Source organism: Protopterus annectens, chromosome 8.part0, assembly GCF_019279795.1.
Source record: "Protopterus annectens isolate FY-2018-M chromosome 8.part0, PAN1.0, whole genome shotgun sequence".
Lineage (NCBI taxonomy): Eukaryota > Metazoa > Chordata > Ceratodontiformes > Protopteridae > Protopterus > Protopterus annectens.
Window position 1 is genome coordinate 382,137,200 of NC_056741.1, and position 4,257 is coordinate 382,141,456.

General features: G+C 44.3%; 1 non-coding gene across 1 annotated transcript; it reads left to right on the top strand.

Annotated features, from left to right (window-relative positions):
- Nucleotides 1-623: 623 nt before the first annotated feature.
- Nucleotides 624-697, top strand: TRNAI-AAU. Its single transcript has one exon. It is a non-coding gene; the product is annotated as a tRNA-Ile (tRNA).
- The last annotated feature ends 3,560 nt before the right edge of the window (nt 698-4,257 follow it).

Genomic DNA, 4,257 nt, shown 5'->3' on the forward strand with positions numbered 1-4,257 from the left:
AACGAGCTATTGTTCACTTAGGTTAAGAAAAAAAAAAACAGAAAGTGTTGCACAACCATGCGTTATTGCGTTTAGTGAAGAATAAAACGTACGAAATTGTAATGGTTGGCACTACTGAATGACTGCCATCCTCAATGACTTACCGGAAAGTGAAAAACAAAAATAGGAGGAACAGGACAAGAATACAGGTTAACAACGGAGTATACACCTGACAACTATCCCTGATTTTAGCTCTGTCCCTCAACATTGGTGCTTTTTGGACAAAAGGTGGTGAATTCTACTTAATAAATAATTAAGAGCTGAATACATATTTAACTTCAAGAAATATAAATTAATTCACATTCTCTAATTCTGTTAATGTCTCAAGTTACTAGAAATAATATTTTAAAAGCGTCCATGACTGTCCCTGGTTTTTCTGGATTTGTCCCTGATTGGTTGAGAGTTGTGAGTCACAGAGATATTCTGTATTGCAAGACTAAGAGTAAAGTCGTTGTTACTGATCATTATTAAATCAAACTCTAAGTAGAGTACTTCAGAATGATTGATGATTTAATTAGTTTAAGGATGTTGACAAGTAAGACCAGTACTGCTATAAGTTTTGATAACAAGAGAAAATTTATATCGGCCGGTTAGCTCAGTTGGTTAGAGCGTGGTGCTAATAACGCCAAGGTCGCGGGTTCGATCCCCGTACGGGCCAATAAGTATTTTTTTTTCTTTCATTTATAATATTTAGAGAAATTAAAGATATTTCTTGGGTTAACTGGTATTTTTTTCTGTCTTTCATTTACTGCCGTTAGAGGAATGAAAGATATTTATTTTTATGCTCACCGGAATATACAGTGTCGTTTTGTTAGAAGGTAGGACTGCCATAACAAGGGATAAAAATAAATAACTGTATCAACCGTTCAGCAAAAGTCCCTGAGCAATGGTGACACCTATGTTTTTAATACAGATATCGTCAGTTTTCCAGTCTTCCTTTTATTATTCTGAGGTCCAAGATCTTAGCAAAATGACAACAGTCTTATAGATTGCAGTCAAGTAGATATTGCATCGTTTTACTTTTGGTTACCTCTCAACTCTACAGATTTTCGCAGACTGACCAGATTTTTGCCTCATATTTTTGGTCTGTTCCTCATAAAAATATATATATATTTTTTGACAAATCACTCTAAATAATGACAGGCATTTGAGTTTCAGACTTCATTTTCTTCAGAAAATGCATACTAACACAAATCCTGTTATTCCATCAACTTTCTAAGTTTGTAAGAACAATATTTAAAATGTGCCCCTATTTTGGGGCCTTTATTCCACCCCCCACACCCCCCATTTTGGCAGGCTTTGTCCAGACTTCTTCCGTTGAGAGGTATGAGTAAGGTGACCAACAGTCCCAGTTTTTCCAGGACAGTCCCAATTTGGAAGTCTCTGTCCCAGAATCCCAAATATTGTCTTTGGGACACAGCAATGTCCCAGTTTAGACCGCTCAGTCTGAATGGTGATTTGGCTGCCCAGGGTGGTCAGTCCCCCTGCTTTCCTATCCTAAGCAGCTCTGGGGACTTTGCAATTTTTCGGGGATGCCATTGGATATGGGGTAAGGTCGGATGCCTTCGCCCTGGCAGGAGCCTTTCAGGCCCTGCCGCCATCAGTCAGTCACTCCTACAAGGACTTCCATCATGGGGAGGGGGGGTTCTGCTTGACCCCACTCACCCAGGTAGGAGCTCTCCAGGCCCTACATCCATCTGCCTGGTGTTCCTGTACTGACTTCTGTCAGGGCCAAACCCTACAGTCGTCCCCTTTGACCTGGCCAAGAGACCTTCCCCAGCAACGGCCCCGCCTGCCCCTGCAGGCTGCCAAATCATGCCGGATCGCTCATCCCCTCGGACCCTCTCAGGAGAGCTTCCCTGCAATCACATCCGCTCCTCCGGAACTCCCCTCAGTTGCTGAGGGGCAGATCCGCTCTCATGAAGGCTTCAGAGTCCCCCTGCTTTCCCATCCAGAGCAGCTGTGGGGACTTTGAGATTTTTCAAGGTTGTTGTCAGTTATGGGGTGACATTGGATGCCTTTGCCCCTGCAGGAGTTCTCCAGGCCCCTCTGCCATCTACCCTGGCACTTCCTCAAGGACTTCCATCATAGGGACCTCTGCCTGACCCCACTCACCCAGGCAGGAGCTCTCCAGGCCCCACCACTGTCCGCCAGTTGCTCACTTAAGGACTTCCATCATGGGGGGGATGTGCCTTACCCCGCTCACTCAGGCAGAAGCTCTCCAGGCCTTGCTTCTGTCCGCTCTAGCGCTCCCTTAAGGACTTACGCTGTGGGGAACTCTGCCTGACCCCCCCCCCTCACCCAGGCAGGAGCTCGCCCAGCCCTGCCACTATCTGCCTCTCTTCCCCCCTCCAGATTTCTCTCCCAAAAAGGGGCATGGTCCATACCCCCTCACCCAGGCGAGAGCTGTCCTGTACCAGTCACTTTCCACCTCTCTCTCCCTTCAAGACTTCCATCGGGACTGACCCCCTCTGAGGTTCCACTTCTACCCAGAAGAGAGAGCTCTTTTCCAATGTTACATAAATGCATGCTCTTGGAGCCTCTCAGGGGATCTTCCCAGCCTCATGGAACTCTGCTGGGCCACGAAGCCTCAGATAGTCCTTCATCCAGACTTCCATGACACCAGTTCTCCACTTTGCCTTGCATATAGGGCTTTCAAACTCGCAGGGACGATGGCCCTGGATCCCCCCATCTCTGCACTTTTTACAGCACACCTCAATCTCTCACCCCGACTGTGCCAGGCGCCGACGAATGTGCAGAGCTTCAAGCCTCCTGGCATGTGGCTTCTTGCCTTCTGGGTGGTGCTATTCACAGAGTGGCATCCCCACAGTGCCTGGGGAAGGATGGGGTGGGCCAACCTGCCTTCCTCGGTGCGAGATGACATGGCTGCCCTATCTCCACTCCCATGGGGGCTGGGAGAATGGGTTTGCAGATCTGGCTTCCCCGGGTGGCCATCAAGTGTCCCAGTTTAGGTCCTGTAACAAAATGGTCACCTTGGGTATGAGTTGCTATTTGCTGTGGTGTATTTTTACTTTTTTACAGATGCTTACGTACATGTTCGGTATCCCGCAAAATTAGTCCGCCTGACCATACCTTCAACTTTCCATCTGCAAAATGAGTAACAAGTGCCTGTCATAAAGTGGAACAAGTGGGCAAAATGCGGAGCAATTACTAATGGCTTACTAATAACTTAAAGTAGGAAGTTTATAGGATGATTAAAATGGGATATTTTTACGTGTAGAATAGCTCTTTTAATAAAACAATATAATTAATTGCTGTTTACCACGATAAAAGTTAAACAAAATGCTAACACTAAATGCATAACAGACCCTTTCAATGTTGAACCTTGAGGAACATGAACTTTTTAAGACCCCCAAATGAGGAACATTCTTCGAAATGAGGTGCATGAGAGTTATTATTAAGTCCACCCTTTCTATGCAGTGTTCTTTGTCTACTGTCTGGTAGTTTAATTGCTGTCTAGGTAAGCAGCATGACGTTTATTTTCAGATGTGTAGAATAATGACTGATTCTTAAACAACTTAGTAACCCCACTGCTTGCAGCAATCAACATAAGCTTGTAAAGTTTCGTTTGTGTGCTTAGTATTTACACTGTATGTTATTTTATGTCAATTTCACCATGTGTGTATTGTAACTGTATGAAATTACTATTTAATTGTATTCTGATTTTAACATATGATCTACTTATGTTTTCTACTTTCTGGAGCTTTTCTCCTCGGGTCTCTGCTGAAAATGGGCACTTGCCCAGTCAGACCAACCCAGTCAACAAATGTCAAATAAATAAATATTTATTCATAGGTATAGAGAAGGCTAATGGCCACCAGGGACTTTATAGGCTTAGCTGTGCAACCCAACCCAGCCCAGTTGTGTTCCTTTGTATCATGGGTATTTATTTGGAGGAGGTCTTTTAGCTGGGAATTTTCTGTTATGAGGGATATATTAGTTTGGGCATTACTGCTTACCTCTGTATATAAGGAAGGCATATTTCTTGGAGATCTGTTAAACCTGCACAATAAATAGGTCTCATGTACAGCTTCACAAACATAAAAAGACTAGGGAATGAGAAGCAACAGACAGAAAGCACAAATGATATAGAAGCATTTTTGCTACTGCATGGGGAAGCTACCATAAGGCATAGCAGCTAATAAACAGTAAAACTGCAATCAGTTTGTAGGTGTGACAACTGCCTGCACCCTGCAC